The 23,091-nt window shown below is 35.2% G+C and overlaps 1 long non-coding RNA gene across 2 annotated transcripts in view; it reads right to left on the bottom strand.

The window, feature by feature from the left end:
- LOC104871061 overlaps window positions 1-23,091 on the bottom strand; it is a 403,725-nt gene that overhangs the window by 62,647 nt on the left and 317,987 nt on the right. For both annotated transcript variants that reach the window (XR_782722.3, XR_004515574.1), the window contains exon 3: window positions 14,545-14,690. This is a non-coding gene — a long non-coding RNA (uncharacterized LOC104871061). The remainder of the gene's footprint in view (window positions 1-14,544; window positions 14,691-23,091) is intronic.

Genomic DNA, 23,091 nt, shown 5'->3' with positions numbered 1-23,091 from the left:
TGTCTGTTCATATTCTCTTTCCCAGCTATGCAGCACTCACTTTAATCATCCTTCTAGGTCTTGATTTTCTCAAGAAGACAGGAGATTGCATGCTGATCCAGCCAGAGAAGGGAAAAGATTAAATGAGTAAAGTCAGTAGAAGAATACAAAGCTTTCTGGAACTCTGAACAGGAATGGAAATGTATAGTTAGAAATAAGTATGCTATTGTTGTGAAGTAATCTTAAACCAATCCTCATCCCTTCACCAGTGACACTATAAGAACAGAAAAGGAAATAACAGACAAAACCAAAGAGATTAAATTGTGTAGAACTTGGGTAAAACTGTGTTCCTGTTTTACAGTGGTTAGCTGAGGAAAGCTCACAGTGAATAAATAGATCTTGATTTCATTTCTCACAATACTCGACCAGAAAAGCTGCTAGCAAGACCTGCCTGCTTCCAGATTAGAAATTATCCAGCCAAGTAAATCCACCCAAACAATTGACAATTATCTGTGTGCAGGAAAGCATTACAGCACGTGCAGGATAAGTTTAAAAGAAAGAGAGAAGTGCCTTCTATGTATTTCATTTTATCTTCCGATGTCTGAGTGATTAAGAAGCTAGTCAAAACAGAGGAGGTGACAGAAATGGAAAACACCATTGGCTTCTCTATTGTCTTAGGCAGCAGTTATCTAACATTAGCACGTATCAGAGTCATCTAGATATGGAGTTTCTGGAGGGGTGGCAGGAAGAATCAGGCATCCTGGGAATTTACATTTCTAACATGTTTCCAGGGAAGTGAGCGCTGCTGGTCCAAAGATCACATTTTAAGAAATGTGAGCCAAGGAAAGAACCCTGATCACTTTTCCTTAAGAAAAATCTGTTCTAAAAGTTATATCTAATCACTTCACTTCTCTCGAGAGTTTTATAAACCCTATCTTTTATTTGTACCATTAGCAACCCTTGCCCTAAAACATGAAAAAAGTCATTAAAATGTGATGTTGTCCAACCCACAAAGATAAGTCCAGGGAGGTAAGAAACGTGAGTGAAACATTCTTTCCATTTGATTAACATACTAAGTATGTAATAAGATAAAATAATCAACATTAAAGAACAGTAAGGAGAAAAACAAAATAGAAAAATTCATTCTATTCAATAGCCTTGTCTCGTATAACCCTGGCTTGAATTATAATGGAACGGGTTTCACATGCAATACAGACCATTAAGATAGTCAGATCTTAGATATTTAGCATTTTATAAATAATTAAATGTTTTATATATATATGGAGTAACCTAATGAAGAATTTAGTGATTCCACTAATGCAAAACTGTTGCATTCATACAAGATATAGAAAGTCTGAAAAATTCTGAAAGGACTTTATAGTCAATCTGCATAGATACTTGTTTAGAACCCTATGAGTTATGAAGTGAAATATTCATTCTTTCCCTTGAAATGTCTTCATAAGCTTTAGGACATAATACAGTGGAAAAAAATTTAAAAACCTGAGTTGGAAATGACTAATTTTTCTTTGGCTGTAAGAACTAATGATACCACCAGGATCGGTTACAAACAAGCCCTAATCTGTCAGTACAATTTACCTCCACATCCATACCTTAAAAAATAATCTAATAGTACATGATAATAATAATAAATCTACACTAAGGGTTAATTTATCTTTCACAAAATCAATAAATTCAGCAACCTTCTTTTCTCAGTGAGACTGTGCCTTATGTGTCTTAGAAGTACAACTCATCCATAAACAACAAATTTCAGTTCAGTGCCAAAAAATAATCAACCATTTGTTTATTCCAAATATTTCCTTTGGTACTACACATAAAAGGTTATGGATATCCTGGGAATATTTATCTATTGTTCCTAATATCCACTTTGGGGATGGTATGACGATGTCACTGGTAAGTAAACTCTACCCCACTGCTTCTTAACAGGGCAGGAGGGAGATAATAACCTTAAACTCCCAGGTACACTTGGCAAAATGCTGAAATTTGGTTGTTAGGATTGAGGGGAATAAAGAGTTACCGGCATCTAGTGAGTAAAGGCTGAGCTACTGCCAAACATCCTAAACTGGACATGCCAGACCACCATGAGAAAGAATTACCTTGGGCAAATTGTCAGCAATACTGCTATTGAGCAACTCTGACTGAAAGCAAAAGAGTGTGAGGATAAAAACTAGAAAATGATGGTCCTAGAAAAGAGATTCCAGGGAAGATGTGAATCGTTTATTTCCTCCTTTTAATCAGTCCACAATTTCATTGAATTTCAACTATGTCACCAGTAGTTAAGTCTTTCAAAAACATTTTTATCTAAGTCTCCTTCACAGCAAGGGAAGGGCCATTACCAAACCCTCCAGAAGGTAATATTGTTTTCCATTCCACCCCATCAGAGACCTCCCCACCCAGGCCCAAAAGAAAACACAAAGACACATTTGTTGGCCAATCAAACTTACCCAACATTGGCTAATTGTTCATCTTCTGTAATTCTCCTTAATGCACTTCTCATTTCATCAGACTAAGTGATCCAGGTCCTCTCCCACCTCATCAGCTTCCCATTCTTTCTGGTTTGGCATCAATTCTTTTTTCCCCCTTTTCACTCTTTTGAACTGAAGCTAGACATCTAACTTTTCAACTTTTCAAATGTTTCTCTTAATACCATACTCAGCCCCTCGATTTCCAAATTCATAATATTCTTTCATTTCAAAGTTTTTGATTTGTGTTATAATAGAAATGATTCCTTAATTTTCCTGTGTGATTCACTCTAAAGTGCATTTCAACTCTAAAGTTTCCCTGCTCTAACTGAAATTTATGTCTACTCTTTTTTTAAATTTATCTCTAAATCAAAGTATTTTTTTAAAGTGCTATTCTCAAACATCTTACTTTTCCTAGTTTTCATCCATGGGAACATGCGTCTCAAATTTTAGACATTTGCTCCTGACCCTGTTCCTGAAACTAACACATATTGTTAGAGTATAAATTAGTACAATTCTATTTAAAAAATTGTTAGAAGTCAAAAAAAAAGGAACATATACTTATTTTATGGCTGAGGATTCCATTTCTAAAAATGTCAATAAAGTATGCAAGTGGGCATCAAATAACAAGTAAAAGGTATTCACTGCAGCATTAAATATTACAGCAAAAAGCTAGAAACAATGGAAAAGTTTATAAATGGAAACAGTAAATAAGTATGAACTCCTTTCTTCCAGAAGAGTACCGTATGGTTTGAAAAAGGAACAAATCACTGCACGTAGCATCTTGGCTGAATCTTCCAGGTAAGATATTGAGTGAAACAAGCAGCTATAATCAGTATAATTTCTTTCAAATAAAGGTCCTAAATAGACAAATTGAGTTTTTCATTGTCGCTGTTAAACTCTGTTTCGCTTTGTTTTTTGGTACTAGAGATTGAACGTGGGACTTTGCACTTTTGAGGTCCTGGTGGATCCGCTGAGCTAAATCCCCAGCCCATGTCACTGTTAATCTTGATATGTCAGCTTCACTGAATTAAGAAATGCCTAACAGATTAGTAAATCCTGCTCCTGGGTACATTTGGGTAGGTCGTGAAGGCATGGCGCTGACTACTATATATTGTCCTTTGCCCACTTCTCTTGGGTTCTGTTCCCCTGCTCTTCTCCCCAGCCACCATGAATTGAGGAGTTTTATGCCTTGAAATCCTTCCCCCATGATATTTCTGCCTTGGAGTCAGTGATTATAGACTGAAAACTGTAATCCAATTAAACTTTTCCTCCTTTAAGTTCTGGGAGTCAGGTACTGTATCTAGCAATCAGAAAGCTCATATAGAAACTTGGTGCCAGAAGGGCTCATTGCTGTGACTCTGCCTGATCACATGCTTTAGAAGCCTTTGGTACTGGTTTAGGGAAGAAGCTTGGAAAGATTTAGAGATGTGTGCCAAAGAAGTCCTAGAATGGTGTGAGGAAAATCTGATGAGTTATTCTGGTTGGATTTGAGAAGACCAGAGTGCTGCTAGGAATATGGGACAGTTAAGGCCAGACTCTGAAAGTTTCAGTTGGGGATAAGGACTTCATGAACAGTAGGTTAAGAGGCCACGTGTGTTATACTCTGGCAAAAAGTCTGTCTGCATTTTGTCTGTATCCTGAAACTTTGAGGGAGACTGATTTTAAGGGCAGTGAAGTAATTAATATTTCTAGACAGCCTAATATTCAGGCTGTGGCATGGTTACTGGTGGGTGGTTGCTTTCAGCCAGTTTTATAGTGGCAATCAGAGACAAAAAGAAGAACAAAAATATTTGAAAATTTTACTTTTAAATGTAAGTTGCGGGGAAAAGAGTTATAGGTACCGAAGAAACAGATGTCATTAGTTAGCAGTTTAAAAACCCAGTACAGTAATACTTCAGTTCACAAACACTCCTGTTTGTGAATAAGTCAATTTGCAAACAGAAACATGAGGCAAAATTTTGTTTCCATTCACCAATTTCACATTGAGTGAGGAAAATGACTGTAGTTACCTTCCCCACATGAACATAAATGCAGCCGTCTTCCCCAGAATTATGGAACAAATTAAATTCATGAACTGAGGTGCCACTGTACTGTGTACAGGGACAAGAAGAAAGATGTCTTGAGAGAATCTCAGAAATCAGCAAGCCACCATCCATTTTAGGCTTGAGGGAGCAAAAGTGTCAATCTTTCATTTGAGAAGTGTCCCTGGGTGTACTGCTCAAGAAGAACTTCCTAAGGAATTGATTCTCTGGAATCATTTCATTCTGCTCAACTATCGAGACACCCAGAGTGCACTGCAGCCACGGTCCAAGTGCACCTGGCTACTGCTCCCACTGACAGTGCACTTTGGTGTGGTCCATGTGATGCTGATTGTATTGCTATGGAGAATGTGAGAGATGTAGGGTCACGAAGGCTTCCACGTAGATTTCACAGAAAGGTCTTGGAGGTCAGACAAGGAGCCCCTAGGAGGGCAGTGTGTGAATCTGTGGTAATAGTGAAAAGTCCAGTGGAGGCCCTAGGATATCAAAGATGCCAGGAGCATGGAACTTTTATCAAAGTAAGCAGTGGGTAGAGCCACTACCCACTGTGGGTAGAGCCAGCGCAAGACAAAAGCATCAAAGACTTGCAGGTGGGGCCAACCAAATCCTTTGGACCACATTTTTTATTATCACACTTTTTACCTGGATGCCAGATATGGAGCTACCAGGCCTAATGTTTGCCCTCTTGAGTTTTTGTTTTGCTTTGTTTTTTGTTTTTTTTCTTGCTTTGGTCTGCCTCTTTTCTATCCCTCTATGACTTCCTTTTGGAATGTAAATATTTACCTGGTAACTTGTTTCTTTATTTTTACAGAGGTACACAGCTATGAGTTTGTTGAGTCTCAGAAGAAATTTGGACTTTAAAAAATGCTGGAACTATTAAGAATTTAGTGAAGGAATTCTTGATTTCCAGTAGTACATGGAATGTGAGTTGTGTTATATTAGGCAGAATTATTCATTGGCTATTGTCTTTATATGAAGATTAAGTATTGTTTAAGGAGATATGTTTGGGTGTGAATTGACAAAGCGTATTTTGACCTTTGACCAACTAAATGTGATCCAATTAAACCTTTGTTTCTTTACGCTGTGAATATCCAGTATTGCCCAACAATGAGAAAGCTATAGCACCGATAAAAGAAGTCAAAATAGCACTTATCTTTTATAGATAAATAATATTTCTTAGGATATTGGTAATGTTCTATATCTTAATCTGAGTAGTGGTTATACAAGTATATCTGCTACATAAATTTTTATCAAAAAATATATATGATTTATTCACTGTTTGGGTATATGTTATGTTTTAATCAAAATGCTTACTTAAAATTTTGCAGGAGATATTTGTAGATAGTTTAAACATCCAAATATGTTTTTATGCTCTCTTGTAAACAACAGAATCAGAACTTTCTAAAAAAAAAATTGGTTGCCCTCTAATAGAATGCACCTTAGGCACACAATTTTCACACAATTGTTAGCCTTATTAAATAACTTTGTAAGAAAAAATTCATAATTATTTCTACTCAAGATGAGTTTAGGAGAAGAGACAAGAAGAAAAATCAACAAATATTGAAGCTAGCACTGGTGTCAGTTTCAAGACATGCTGCTTATATTTATGCATATTCCTTATCAGGAAATTTTAAAATCATGTTATAAAAGACCAAAGAACACTTTTATGATATTTCTAAAAATGTCCTCTTGACTCCTTTTTCCTTTCAGTGCAAGTGAATTTTATTGTGACATTCTAATTTCTTAATAGAAACCCACTTAATTTGAGAAAGTATAAAACTAAATTGGCTTTAACCCCTTTAGTAGGTATGACATAAATGTGATAATTGCATTGAAGTATATTTGCTTTTACAATTAAGTATTGTGTAAAAATCTTTTTGCCAATTAAGTGGTTTCCTTCCTTATACAGGGAAGGTGGAAACAAAGGTCAGTTCTAGAGAAAGCTCATCAAATCTATTCAATCTATTCTTGCATATGGCATTGTCAAGATCTTATATAAGCAAATTTCATGTAATTGTTAAAGATTTAAAAATAGAATGCTTTAATAATGAAATGGATACAAACTTGTATATGCTTTTTCAAATAAATATGACTGATTTGCAAAGCTAACTTTTACTTAAGCATTGTCATCTGGACCAGAATTCTAATATTATTCTTATTTTTCTATCCTTTTCTTCAAAAACTGTAATTTTTGTGTGATTAATTTATCAGCTGTAGACTGTAATCTCCATCATGATATTATTATATGGAAATTTAGAAAGTCATGCTTTGATTTGCAGTACTCAGGATGAACCCAGGGCATTTGCACTTAGATACATTCCTAGCCCTTTTAAAAAACGATTTTTACTTCAAGATAGGGCTGTATAAGTCAGTAAGTTACAAAGGCTGAACTGAAATGTACTGCCCTTCGGCTTCAGGCTCTCAGAGTTCTGGGATTGCAAACATGTACCACTATGTCTAGCTGGAAACATTATGTTTTGAATTTAGTACTGCATTACTCAACTGCTTCATAGGCAGCTGTGTACCGAATAGGCACACCAAAAATTTTGTTGAAAGAGTTTGTCCTTAAATGAAGGTTCAAGACTATGGCAACAGATCAGTGCTCCTTTGGATACCCTCCACTAATCTTCAAGTTTTAGCCATAAGCCTAACTTCCTCCAAGACCTCAACTGTTAGTTTCTACCACCTTGAAATAGCACCATGGACTGGAACCAAGTCTTTAACTTATGAGCCTTTGGAAGGCACTTCAGATCCAAAGTATACCAGTGACCCACCTCTAAAATCTAAGCAGAATGACCTGGGAAAAAGCTCCTGACAATGGAGTGCTCACAAAGACTCCCAGGTTATTTAATACATAGACTGAGAGCACTGCTCTAACACTAAAATACAACAAAACTGAAACAAGGAATCTGGGGATTTGAACTTCTCTAACATTAACTGTTCATTTTTTTATAGCAAACAAACTTATGATGTTTAGCCACTGAAATCACTGTGGCAAAAATAAAAAGTTACCATTGATTTCAGACACTTTTGCCAAGTGACGTGTAAAATGGATAAGAAAACATTCATCTGCACTATTAGTCTGCAACGGCAAGACTCAAAAAAGACAGGACACTAATAGGGAATGTGAATTCTTCAGAAACTCAACTGGGCTTTCAATTTAAAGGGTTTTTGTTATTTGTCCTACTTCATCCTCCTTTTATAAAAGTCTAGAGTGATTTCCCACCTCCCCCAATTCCTCTAGTACTCAAACAAACAAACAAACAAACCCACAAGATAGAATCAGAGCAGTGCATGAGGAAATGTTCAACAACTAGTTCTCCCAGGCTGAGAGGGAGGGCGAAGGGAGCTCTGATTCGCAACATGTGCTGATGTCCATGGAATGTATACTCCCACCTTGACTAACTTCAAGCTATCAGTGGTTTAACAGCTGGCTTGCAAAATCCTGGAAAATTCAACAATTTCCTGAGCCAGTATAAGCCAGTTCCAGCACTCCACTGTGAAATTATTAGCATGTTTGTCTGTCAGAGTCCTGGCATGCTAAGAACTAAGATTTAGTTGCATGTAGCATATTACTTGGGCTATCACTTTACAAATTTGTAATTTCAGTGAACTTGAGGAGTTTTCCCCAGGTGGAGATATTTTTTTAACTGTGTTTTATCCACAACTGGGATTCAGAAATAGGCAGATATGTAAGTAGAAGTTAGAGGATGAGAAATAAGTGCCGTTAAGAAAGAAATCATCAAATCAAAGGCTTCTCTGATGAACTGGATTTGGCATCTAACCCTGAGAATCAGAGAGAGGTGTTAGCCAGAAAGACAAAATACACGGGTAGTTACAGTATTTATCCCAGCCTATTCATGCAAAAGGAAGATTAAGGAAACAAATAGTTTCATAACAAAACTCAGTAACAAATATATTGCAGACTCTGCTACCTAAATAAGTGAGACAAGGAGCTGATCTCTTTCACTTTAAGAGATAGGGAGTAAAAAGAGTCAGAGACAATTTTTTACTGCAGTAATTTAAATGGCTTTTGGCTGCGAAAAGCCTATGAGTACCTAGGTCCTTATTAGGGACTGAATTTCCAAAGTAGTTGCAGATTTAGAACAATCAGGATCCAGATTAACCTTTAATGTGTTAGTACTAAAAACAGAGGGCATTGGAAACATACAGGCAATTTATATGTCATCATCCCTCTCCTACAGTTCCATATACAGGGAGAATAGCACAGTGCTTAAGAGTGCACTCAGTCACATTTAATTTCAAATCCATCACTTTTTATCTATGTGACCAAGGGACATTTCTCTAGGGATAAATTTTTTCCTCTAAAATGGACATAAACCTCTCTTATAAGGTTATTGTAAGTTTTAAATGAAATAACATATACGAAACATTCAATGTAATACAAGCATGAAAAATGCTTTTAGCTAGGAACAAGAAAATATGGACAAAAGACAGTGCTGGCAAAACACAGAGAATTATCTACACTTAAGAAAATGCTAGAGAAATGAAATCTTTTAGTAGGCTGTGATCCAGAATTTGAATCCATGACAGATTGATTCTGAAGCTTCTGATCTTTTCATATTGCTCTTCTTTATCTATAGGAAAGGGCACAAGACTGTAGCTGGAGCCCTCAAGGTTTGGTTGATAGATCTCCTAGAGCTGTGTTTCATTTTTATTTTTAAAAAGAAGAGCCAAAATGGCGGTGGTTATACAAACAACAAACCACCCCTTCAAAACTGATTAGACAAATCCTGCTACAGACATTCATATCTTTGCTACTAGCTCTCCTCTGTAGACACTGCATTTTTCATCAGAACAAAAGGAAGAGTCAAACAAATATTTACTTCTCCTTCTGCTTGGATGGGATTCCCTTGTGGCATCATTCTTACTCACACACCAAGGGCTGTGCTCCAGGGCATGACTTGCGGCAGCAGATTCTTAGCCAGCCCGCTGCTTTTCTCTACTTGTTTTCTGGCCAATTCTTCTTTTTATTATTGCTTTCCAGAAATGATAGTGTGTACACCTTCCTAAAATGTGTGAAACACAAAGTCTTAGATATATTAATAAGTGTGTAGCAAGAAGAAAGCATTATGTGGCCAGATAAACTTGGGAAGTTTTTTTTAATATTGTAATACAGATATCAAGAGAGGTATGAAGATTTAGTACCCTAATACTTATTAGCTACCAAAAGAGGAAGGTAATGTGCAACATCTGGAAATACATAAAGTGTCTTTTGTCTACAAATAGCACTTTGATTAACCTTTATTTTCTTTAGAATAATAATATTCTCTATATTTACTCTTCTCTTCATTTACACGTTTCGCAAATAAAACCTGATAGCAAAATTAATCCATTGATAGCTGATACCATAGTTATTACTCAATGAATTATAAAATATAAGTGAATGAATTTAGTATAAAACTTTGAATGGGTTCCTCTCTGGCCTAAACTTCTGATTCATTTTTTACTTCAAGGGGAAACAGAAGCAGAATTTTCAAAGCATTTCTGCAATAGGAGGATAGTTGTTTAATTGTATAATAAACTCAGGATATTTGTTATAATGAATAGATTTTTTTCTGTGCCTAACAGCATAAGCCAAAATGATGAAAATGATATGAACTAATTATGTAGAGTGAAGAAATGATAACTAGTGATGAAAGCCAGCTGAAGAGCACCAGCTAGTTTAGTAATCTCTTTGGAAACATAACTTCATTCTGAATTGCATGTACCTTTAACATTGAATAATTTTCCATCCATTTCAATCCCCCATTTTTTAAATCATCATTCACACAGACAGGCTGGGATACTTCTGGGTTAAATATATTACATTGTAAATGGCTTAATTTTTATTTTTGAACCTCTGTATTAGAGATAATCTGGGCATTCTGTAAATTGTTCAACTTCATAAATCGTTTCACCTTTTGTACTACAGGTTGTCTGTGCATAAATTGGAATACAATGTGCATCACTTCGACCTTCAGTTTTGAGATCCCTGGAATTTCTTTCAGCTGAAACTTGCATTTCCTTTGTTTAGAAAGGTAAGGGGTGCCAAAAATATTAACTCAATCTGTCCTCTTAATTATAGTCTTGTCAAATAGTCCTTTAGCTAACTGCACTTTGGAATAGCTATTAATACTAGTTTATAATATTACGTTAACTTACATTGCTTGAGAATAAATTAGTCTGATAAAAATAGAGGAGGAGGGAAGAATGAAAGAATCAGGATGTTGTTATTCTGCACTCTTGAAAATTATTAAAAGTGATGGCTGATGATGTATTGTGTATCAGTTCATTAAATTACCAGTATGAACATAATACGGCCTACTGTTTATTCATTCGATTCTGTTGAACTTTTACTATATCCTCAGATCTGAGGTCTTAAAAAGTTATATATTATGGTCCTTCCCCCTCAAGATCATCACACAGAATCTATCCAATGGGAAACCATCTCTGACATGTTTGTTTGTTTGTTTCCTGGATGGATGGATACTCAGTGGTCCAATTAACGCAACTCAAGAGATATTTGAAGTTCTAAATTTTTTGAGTATTTCTTTTCAAAAAGATGTGATAGATGATCAAATTTTCTCATTTTATAAGTGACAGCATGTTGTTATTATATATGAAAAGAAATAAGCCCTTAAAATGTTCTCTATAATCTTACAAAAATATTACATTATTACTTATTTATGGACTTTCTGATGGTAATGTTGGCTTAAAACGTTATGAATGCTTGAAAGGAGATGTAGCATGTACGTACTAAGTAATAGGGATTATTATAATAAAATGAATATGAAATACATCAGCTCTATGGATTGCACTCAATACAGCCATAAAATAAAGCAGAAATTGGGTTATAGTGATTAAATGGTGAGATCACCTAGTAAACTGCTGCTACCATTCTGCATTTAAAAATCTTGGTAATGTTGGCAAAGAGATGGGAGTATTGATGAGAATGAGCCTGGCGATCAAGACAAACACAGTAATCTTACTTTCTTCGACAAAGAAAGCTAGAAATCAAAATAATAGTGAATTTCTGATTTTAAAAACTCCAAATTCATTAAACGGCAGTTTTACCTAAAGAGTATGTGTAAAAACCTACGTTCACATAAAAGATTAAGGAGAAACTCTATATTTAATATAAATCTATAGTTAAAGCATGTGTAGACCTATTTTTTAAAGTTTATTGGTACATTTTAGGTACACAATATAGTTATATTCACCATTGGGATTTTATATCTTTAAATGATTTAGGTTGGTTCTCATTTTTCCCCATTCCCCAGCCCTCTCTTCACTGCCTCCACCCTTCCCTGTTTACAAAGACTTTGTTTCCATGTTTTACTTTTTCTCATATTTTTCCCTTTTTACCTTTCCCCTACCCCTCCCATCTCCTCTACTCTTTTATAACTTTTTTTCCTATTACACAATATTAATTATGCATTTTGATCCTTATTTATACTTTTAGTTTTTCACAACAGAGAAACTATTCAGTATTTACATGTGTGTCTTATTAATTTCACTTGAGTATTACCTCAATAGGCATCCACTTAGCTATAAATCTCTCTAGTTTCTCATTCTTTATGGCTGAATAGTACTCCATTTCATAGAAAGACCACATCTTCTTTATCCAGTCTCCAGTTGATGGGCAATTGGGCTGTTTCCAAGTTTAGCTATTACAAAGTGTGCCACTATGAACATGGGTGAGCATACATCACTGTGGTATGATTCTTTTAATTCTGTTGGGGAGATACCTAGTAGGGAATAGCTTGGTCAAAAGGGACTTATAATCCTAGATGTTTGAGGTAGCTCCATATTAACTTCCATAGTGGTTGCACCAGTCTGGACTCCCACCAACAATTAAGAAGCAGAAGCATTCCCATCTCCCCACAACCCCACCAACATTTGTTATTGGTCTGTTTCTTGATAGCAGTCATTCTTTGTGGGGTGAGGTGAAGTCTCGGTGTTGTTTTCATCTGCATCTCTCAAATGACCAATGATGCTGAACATTTTTTCATATATTTATTTGCTGCTTTTACTTGTTTTTCTGAAAAGTATCTATTCATTTCAGATGCCAAATATTGAATTGGGTCTTTATATTTGGAGGTTCTGATTTTTTTTGAGTTCTTTATATACTCTAGATAGTAGACCTTTGTCTGAGAAACAGCTGGTAAAAAAATTTTTTCCCACATTGTAGGTTGTCTCTTAGCTCTGTTGGTAGTTTCTCTTGCAGTACAGAAGCTTTTTAAAACAATGAGAGAAAAAAATGTGAGAGAATGAAAAGATGAAAATAAAGTATTTGTAGATGGGGAGGGGAGGAGGGGGTGAAGGGAGGGCAGGGACAAGGGGAAAAATGAGAATCAAGACTTGTCATGTAGAGGTACAAAATCCCAACAATGAATGTAACTGTACTGTATCCCTAAAATGTACCAATAAACTCAATTAAAGCTGAAAAAAAAAACGATGAGATCCCAATTGTTCATTCTTTGTGGTAGTTCTCATGCTACTGAGGATCTGTTCATAAAGTCTTTTCCTATGCCAATGTTTTCAAGAGTTCTACCTAACATCCTCCAGCAAATTTAGTGTTTCTGTTTTAATATTTAGATCTTTAATGCACTTGGATTTTAGTTTAATGCATGGTGAAAGATATGGGTCTAGTTTTAACCTTTGTATATTCCTTTTAAAGTAATATTAAAATATAAGGATTTCATGTCATTTTTTGTTTTGGTTTTTTTGAGGCATGGTCTTCTTGTGTGGTTCAAGCTGGCCTCAAACTCACTGTACAGTCCAAGTTGGAATCACAATCTTCCTGCCATTCAAAATGATATTTTTATTTTTATTTTTCACTAAAGACTGCAAAGAATCCATTTTCACTTAATTAGCATGCAACCTCTGTAAATAAACACTGAAAAAGACACTGTAAAGAGTAAGCTGAAACTAAGATGTGCTAAATACAAAATGATTATATCTAATATTTTCAGAGATGCTTTTTAATAAAACATATCTACTGAGCAACATCTAGATTTCACCTCCAGTTGCCTCTCTATGTTGCTTTTGCCTAGGAACAATATAACATTAATAACTTTCACTACCTTGGAACAAAAATTGCCTTAATATTTGTGCTCCTTCTTTATGATCTGCATTTTGGTTGTTAAAGTGATTTGGCAAATACTTTTACTGAAGATGGAAGGAGGCAGACATTAATCACTCAATGTAGGTGCAAGCCAGAATAATGTTAGCAAGCATGGCAAGAGGCACTGAACCAGTGTGTAGAAAACAAAACGTGTGACTGAGTCACTGGCTAGGTAGCACAAAATGTCAAGTGCCTCAGCAAGGCTCAGCAGGAACTGGAAATAATTTAAAACGAAAAAGAAATGTGTTGTGCTCAAGCCTTGCAAAGACCGTCTTCTCTCTGTGGATTGAATATTAAAAAATGAAGCATATAAGGAATACTAGTGAAAACCACAATTACTTGTATATATTCCTGCGCTGACCCAGCATCCGCACCAACCTGGGATCATCGTAATTTAACACTTTCACAGACCACCCTTCTGGGTATTGTACAGACTAATGGAAAATACAGTATTAACTATTTATCCATCCCTTTGTTCCCTTCACACTTATGTCACAAAATTCTAGAAGATGAACTCTAATATACCAAAAGAAATTAATCACTTAAAATTAAACTTATTCATGACCCCAAAAGCCTATTATATAACTCGCTGTTAACCTGTTTCTTACATAGTTTGTGTTTGTGTGAGCTGCGACTGCTGTCATCTTAAAAGAAAAACTCCTGCAGTAAGAAAAATGAATACTTTTTGTATATTCTTTGGTAATGGGCATAATAAAAGTTCACTGACATGTATTTGCTTTTCTTTTTAATTTTAGGAGATTTAATTTTCTTTTTATTCTCAGAAAAACTAAGATTTTACATCTTTAATTTATCAAAACTTATGTGTCTCTTAATCAAACCTTACTTCCTAATTATGTAAATTTAAGCCTTACTTCCAAAATACATAAATCTATAAATGTATTTATGTACTTACATGTATATATCTTACATTGGAGAAATTCTGAAGAAAGGCCACAAAGATGCAATATTCTCTTTCCATTCTGATATGTTCTATACTCCTCAGTGCTCAGTAATACAGACTTAACTTGCCCGTCTTCACTGGAAGGAGTCTTCAATATGCTACAAAAGCAAAACCACCTTTTATAGACATTTTAAGTGAGTCTCTTAGAATCATAACAACAGATGGATTTCTTCCACTTCTGTAATGCATACTTGGTGTTTGCTGATAAACACACACACAGACACACACACACACACACACACACACACACACTTTGAAAGGATGGGAGTGGGAAACTCATTTTACTGTTCTGAAGTCCCATTACCTCTAACATTTTGTACATTTGCTAAAAGTTCTGTTTCTCAAAATTGAGTGCATTAAAAATATACCCCACAAAATAACATGTCAAAAGGAAGGGAGGAAAGAAAATATAAAGGAAGGGCAAGGCAGGGAGAAGGCATATGAAAACTAAAACACCCTGAGATAGTCACCTGCCTCATTTGAAACCATAGTGAACTATTCAGGATTTCGGGTATAAGGAAAGACTATAAATTTTATGAGCAAGCTACTAACACAGGAACAGTAAAGTTAGAAACACTTCAAGTGAAAAACTCATGTATGCAACTAAAGAGATGCTATTACCATGCCCACATCCAAATTTAAACTGTTTTTTTTTAATATTTTGTATCTACCTTATGAACAATAGCTCAAGTTTCATCTTATTTTCTCATGATCATTCAGTTAATAAAGGGATCAAAGCTGAACTGAAAAAAATTATGTTCATTGTTGAGGCTGGATGATCCTACACACAGATTTATTATGCTAATTTTCTATTTTGTTGTGTGGTTAAAATTTTCCACAATATATTTCCATTGAAAATCAGTTTAAATCACAAGGTGATACGTTTTTAACATTTCATATATTAGTTTTCCATTCTTCCTCCCTTAATTGGGTTTAATTAGACACTAGAATACGGTAGATACTGCAATTAGTATCATTAAAAATAAAATATTTATAATGGCATGCAATTTCAGAGAAAGAAAACAGCAGCTGAAATAGAAGAATAAAATATTGAATAGTTGCTCTTATATGAGAAATTTACAGTATAAGTAAATTAAAGAGCAAAGTACAAGCTAGATAACAGGAAACAGGGAGACAGATCTCTTGTAAAAGGGAAGTTGAACCAAAAGATGGATAGAGTGTAAGGGAGAGGGAGAAGGGGCAAGGACGCAAAAAGAATTAAGATGTGTTGTGTATACGTACCCACTGCTCATGATGACTGTAATCCTTATGGACTGCAAATATGTACTAATATTTTTTTTAAAAGAAAGTTTGAAATAGAAATGGCATTTGAGATAAAATTTTCAAAGTAGTTGCAGACAGTCTAGAGAGTATCTGATGCTAGAGGAAAAAATGAGCAAAACCAGGTAAGTGAAAAGATTCTGAAGGATTTCAAGAAAAAGAGATTGTCCAGTGCAGATGAATATAAGATACAAAGGGGAAACTATTAAAAAAGAAGACTCCCACTGTGGAAAGTTCTGAAGCTTAAGGGTGATAAATGGAAGGAATAAGGGAATTATATAGTGAGTGATACATATCAAAATATCTTGTTTAAAGAATAAAATAGCTAGCATTAGTCATCTGGAAACAGCCCCACAATTATTATCATGTGAACAATGTAATCACCACCACATTAAAAACTATGACATTATCAGTCACACCTCTTATACTTGCTCCCAATTTCTGCCCTTCCTACTTCTCAAACAGCATTGCTTACCTCTGCCTGTTTTTGAAATTTTTATGAAAGGACTTACACTGTATGACTTCTTTTATGAAAGTCTCCTTTCACCAACCTGTGTTGGTTTTCATCTGTGGTGCTTCCTACCACTTTAATTATGTCACTTTCATTGACGTTAGCATCCTGTTGTATGAAAATGTGCGATTTATTTACCCAACTATTGGTGAACATATGGGTTTTTCAAGTTGGGAACAAATGCATTTATCAGTATAATTTACCCATATGAAAAACTGTATATAATTTTTGAAGCGCATTTGCACATATTTCTGTCGGATATACACTGCAGAGTAAAACATCTTTGTCACAGAGTATGCATATGTTCAATGTTATCAAATAATGCCAAATAGTTTTTCCAAGTGTTTATAACGATGCATACTCTGATTAGCAGTATAAGAGAGCTCTCATTGTGCCGCATCTTTACCAGCATTTAATGAACTCATTATCTTTAATTATTGTCATACTGGAGAACATTAGAAATTTACCTCGGTGGCTTTATTATAAATGATATTGGACATGTTTTGATACTATTATTCATCGCTGGATATTCTATTTTGTGGAAGGTCTGTTCAAACACATTTCTATCCTGTGCATTATCTTTTGTTTACTGGCTGCTAGGAATTTTGATATTCTGTAAGGCAAGCCTCTTATTGAGCAGAAGGATGTTGCACATATTATGTCCCACCAGTGCTAAACTATTTCTTGAATAGTATAATTCAACGCTTAGAGCCATTTTTATTAAATAATTACAATATTTTTTCATTAAAAGTAAAACTTGTTGTGTCCTATTAAAGAGATGGTTTGTTAATCCGATGTCACAATTTTTCAATGACTTCTGCCACCTAATTTATTTACTTTTTCACTTTCACAATTTCTTTGAAATTGATTTTGTATATTCAACTTCACCCTACCAAAGGAAAAAAGATTAAGTAAGATTTCAATAAGATTGAAATTTAGGAATAAAATGTCTGATGTAGTACTTATTAAAGAGCATAATGGTGCTTGCAGTTAACTTTAAAATGCATTAGAAAGGATGGTATAATGGTATAAAGGGAAAAGGTTAGGTAGTGAGAGGTACAGGAAGAAAAGCAAATATAGTAGAATATTAATAGTGGAATGTAAACACAGTGCACTGATGTTCACTGCAAAATTATTTCAACTCTGCTAAAGTGTGAAAATTTTAATCACAATATTTCGTGAATTTTTTATCTTTATTAAATTTATTGGCACACTCATTTTAGGTATACAATAAACTTACATTCATCATTGAGATCTTGTACCTTTACATGATGTATCTTGGTTCTCATTTTTCCCCATTCCCCAGCCCTCTCTTCACCCCCTCCACCTTCCCTATTTGCAGACTTTGTTTCCATGTTTTTCCTTTCCACATTTTTTTTTCTTTTCCCTTTTTACCTTTCCCCTACCCCTCCTACTTCCTCTACTCTTTTAGACTTTCCTTCCTATTACACAATATCAATTATACATTTTGATCCTTATTTACACTTTTACTTTTGCACGCCAGGGAAACTATTCAGTGTTTACACATGCATGACATTAATTTTACTTAAGAGTGTGGCCTCAATATGCATCCACTTAGCTATAAATCTCTTTAGTTTCGCATTCTTTATGGCTGAGTAGTTATTCATTTTATAAAGAAATAACGCACCTTCTTGTAAAATCTTAGTGAATTATTTTAGTACATTACAATAACAGGAAATTTATGTGATCACTTCAATAGATTCAGATAAAACATTTGACAAATCTCAATACTTCTTTATAGTATTATTGTATTCGTTCACTTCTCTGGTGCTGGACACAGTACCTGCCACCTACAATTTAAAAGAGGAGAAGTTTAATTTGGCTAATGTTTTAAAGAAATTCATTCCCTAGTCAGCTGGTTTCAGGTAGAAACGTGAAGAAAGGACGTGACGGAGCAAAGCGGAGAAGTTCATGGAGGCTGCGAGGCAAAGCTGGGGACACTGCCAGACAGGAGGGATCGGGAGCAGATGTAATACTCACAGTGGGGGCAGCAGACTTCGAGGGCAGGGCAAGGTGGCTGGGGCAATGGGATGTGACCTATCAATTGCAGAGACAGCCAGCAGCACTGGGCCCTGCGCCTGATAACCGTCTTCTGGCATGAGATCGTGCTAGGTTTTGATGGAGCGGCCTGACTCTCATGTCAGAAAGAAGGTATAAAAGTTGACGGCCATTGACTTCGCCAACACCGCCCTCTTGCTCTTGCCATGGACCATCCTGCATTCAGAATCTACCTGTTCTTTTTCTTTTAGAGCACCCTTTTCTCCTTCAGCACTTCCTTTTGCCCTAAAATAAATATTAAACTGTCACATTCTCCAATTGTTGCAACCAATTCATTGTACAGGAGAGTAAAAGCTTAGAAGCGCTGTTGGTAACAAGTTCATGCTTCTCCATGACACACCCACACATACCCACAAGTGTGCCTGACCGATCCACTGGGAGGGTCTCAAGCCAGCCAAGCTGCACAGTCAAGCGCAATCATCACAAATATAAAATCTCTGCAAACTAGAGATAGAAAGGGACTTTCCCAACCCAGTACAATACCCTTGTTTGGGCAAGATATGCTGAAGTTCTTATACCTCATTAATGTGATGTGACCTTATTTTAAAATAGGGCATTGCATATGTAATTGTTAGATCATAATAGGTTAGAATGGACCCTCAACCAATATTGAATGTCTTTGTAAGATGATCATGTGAAAAACACAGAGAACAGGATCCTGTGAAGGAAGAAGCAGAGATTGGAGTGATGCAGCTGCATTTCAAGGAAGATCAAGGGTTGGCAATAATCACAGGAGCTATGAAGAGGCAAGGAATTATCCTCTCCTAGAATCCTCAGACAGACAATGATAGTGTTGACATTTCAAGCTTCTGAGCTTCAGCCTTTGAGATGATCAATTCTTGTTGGTTTGTTGGTTTAAGCCACCCAGTTTTTGAAAATTTATTCTAGGCAGACCTAAAAAACTAATGCAGCATCCATAAAAAAACTAGAGTTACATCTCATTTAATGGTTTAAGTAAAACACCTTTCCTTTAAGATGGGGAAATAGGCAGAGATGTCTACATTAATCATTTCCAATTATCAAATTGTAGAAGTCCTCTCTAATACAGTAGGAAAATAAAAAGTAGCAAAACATAAGAACTGAAACATTTAGTAAAATACTCTTTAATTATTGGCAATATAATCTTGTATACAGAAAATCCTAAGGAACTTTAAGGGGAAGGACTACTAGAACTAACAAATGAATGTGACAAGTTCCATGATATAAGCATCAAAATCATAAGTGCCTAGGAATTTTTATTAAAATCCATACTAAGCTTATACATTGTAAATTTTTAAATCTCACTGAGATAAATCAAAACAAACCAGTATAAATGGATAAATATATCATGTCCGTGGAGTAGAAAACTCACTAAAATTAAAATGTCAGTTTTTTTTTCCAAATTAGTCTATGGATCTGATACAATTGCAAGCAATATTTCAGTCATATTTTTTCATATGAAATTTGACAAGCTACATCTGAAGTTTATATGAGGATGAAAAGAACTTAGAATAGTCAAAATGATTTTTAAAAAAGAACAAAGTTGGAGGACAGATGCTACCTGTCTTGAAGTTTTACTATAGAGCTACAATAACCAGGAGAGAATGGTATTGATGCAGGATAGACATGTAGACCAGGGGAAAGTAATAAGCCATCAACAGACCTGCACATAAACCATCGAATGATTTTTCAATAGAAACACCAAGGTCAATGCATAGGAACAAAAAAAAATCCTTTTCAACAAATGGTCTTGGAACAACTAGTTATCCCATACAGAAATAATTGACCCCACCCTTCACATTGCAGAAACAATAGCTCAAAATGGATTATAAATCTGAAGCAAAATTTTATAATAAATCACAGGACAAATCTTCACTATCTTAGCCAGGCATGGTAGCACATGCCTGTGATCCCAGCACAGGAGAGGCTGAGGCAGGAGGATCACCAAATTTTCAAGGCTAGTAAGTTTAAGGCCAGCATGAACTAGTGAGTCCCTGTGTCCAAAAAAGTTTTACTGTCTTAATTAAGCAAATATTTCTTAGAGCACATTAGAATACAGAGAGGATGAACTATAAAAAAAAATTTGATAAATTTGCATTTCTCAAATTAAAAACATCCACTCTTTGGAATATATCACTTAACATGCTAAGTAAGCTGCAGAATGAGAGAAAATTCAGAAATATATATAAATATATATATATATATATATATATATCCAAAATAATATTTGCAACACAATAATAAAGAGAAAAACTATTTTTTAAAAGTGTTTCCAGAGATGTGTAGAAAAATAAATGAGGAGAAGGCTAATCAGCTGTAGCCTTATTAGTATGATGCATCACTGATCCTGAGGGAAATATAAAAGTAAAACCAGAGTAGTATATTTACTTCATGCTCACTAGAGACTAAGATTTTAAATCTGGACAGGATTAATTTTTGGATCAAATGCACAGAATCAATATGCAGTAATCCAAATTCTTATATATTGCTGATGGTCCAGTAAAATAATATAAACAATAGTTTAACCACCTCTAATAAAGTTAAACAAATACAGTTGATTCTCAGCTTCCACATTTTTCACATCCAAGTATTCAAAAAAACCATAGATGGAAAATATCTGAAAAAATTCCTTGTGCATTAAACATGCACAAATGTTTCCTAGTCATTCTCTAAATGATACTGTATAATTACGTAGCATTTACACTGCACTGGGTATTATAAGTAAACTATAGATGATTTAATATGGGACAGTGTATTAAGTTCTGTGGAAATGTTACACCATTTTATATGAAGGTCTAGAACATCTGCACAGTTTTTATATCCACAGGGACTCTGGAATCATTTTGTCCTAACCAGCAAAACATGACTGTATTTACCACATGATCTAGCAATCTTGCTCCTAGATACTAACTGACAGAAAAGAAAATAATGTGTATGCACAAATGGACATGAATATGAAAATAAGTATTTTGTCCATAACAGCATTAAGTTTGAGTCAATTCAAATGTTCACCAATAGATGACCAAACAAGTGCCATATGTGTGTAGTGGGCTATGACTCAGCAATAAGAGAGAATTGATAAATGCAAAACATGATGATTGCCAAAATAAGCCAGACACAGAAATGTGGATGTTGGATGAGTCAGTTTTCATGAAATTCTAGAATAGACAAAACCAGTATACAATGGCAGAAAGAGGATGAGAAAAGGCTTGTGGCATGGAGCGGATGAGGATTTACCATCAGAGCACACGAAGTCTAACTGGGTTGCTGAAGCACTTGTTATCATACTGCAATAGTGGATATATGGACAAATGCACCTGTCAGAAATGATTGCGAGCACAGTAACAGTGTGAGCGTTTTTGCATAAAAATTACACCTCAAAGCATTTAAAAATGAAAACTTTTGAAAAAAACTAGGAAATAAGAGGAGAAGGGAATGAGAGAAGGAAAAAGAGAAAGAAAGGAAAGAAAAAAGTGAGAAAGAGAAGGAAGGAAAGAAAAGAGCAAAGAAAGAAGGCAGACTAGTGAGAGAGGTGAAGTAAGGGCAGAAGAAAGGAAAAATGAGATAATATAAATGTAATAACTAATGAAAGGATTTTCACTCCAAGGAATATTCAGAAAAGTAGTAGGTAAATTTTAGCTCAGGGGCACAACCTAAGAATCCCAAAGGATTTCATCCTTAGGAAAGTGTGCCAATTGACTCAGGGAGTGTAATTCATTGGGAGAAAACCATGACATTGCATGAATAAATTACAAAAGGGACCATTCATGGCCAGGCTAAGGAACTATGGTTGAGTAGTTGCTGGCAGGAGCAGAGGAACCAGGTTCTTTCTCCTTATTTTACTTGGTATTTGCAGAGTCTAGAGTGCAGCCACAAAGGAGAAATATTGTTTTCAGGATTCCAATCTCTGCTTCATAAGACTAAGTGATAAAAAAGGAGGTTGATAGTGAGACACACAGTATAATAACTATCATGGTCTACCCCTTTGATTATTCAATGTTCACACATATAAAGCATCTATTGAATAACAAAAATGAAAGCTTCATTTTCACCTAAATGTATACCACTACCCTACAAGTATTTGTACTTCCAGTCTTTCCCCAGAATGAAGACAGCTCAAATAGTCACTGTATCCACTGGCCCACGGTAGAGTATCTGTCTCTGAGTGTTATCATTTGCTTCTTAAATCTAGCTATAGCCTCCTCTGGATATCCTGCTGCCTAGCAAGCAAATGTTACAATGAACCTCCATCACCAGCCATCCTAAACAAAATAGTAAGGGAAAAGTGGAAAAAGGGAGAAAATAATCAACACACACACACACACACACACACACACACACAAAAAAGAGAGAGAGAGAGAGAGAGAGAGAGAGAGAGAGAGAGAGAGAGAGAGAGAGAGTTGTTACAACTGTTATTTTAGTACCTGGCTACAAGCTGTGCTCTTCACAACTTTCCTTCTCCATTATCTATTTAATGTTTCCTTTATAGTTGGCCAAAACCTCAGGTGGTTAATGTTTACACTTCAGTAGATTGATCCTAACCTGTATTCTTAAAGGGTGTGAATTTCTTCGATTCTGTGTTTTGTTTGCTCTTATTTTCCTTTAAGTTTCCACTGGAGATAGAAATTCTGAAAGACGGTATTTCAGAG

This window comes from Fukomys damarensis, unplaced genomic scaffold (assembly GCF_012274545.1).
Source record: "Fukomys damarensis isolate Sample0158 unplaced genomic scaffold, DMR_v1.0_HiC HiC_scaffold_37, whole genome shotgun sequence".
In the NCBI taxonomy this organism is placed as follows: Eukaryota; Metazoa; Chordata; class Mammalia; order Rodentia; family Bathyergidae; genus Fukomys; species Fukomys damarensis.
The sequence above is the reverse complement of the archived record's forward strand: the minus strand, read 5'-3'. Positions and strand labels throughout refer to the sequence as shown.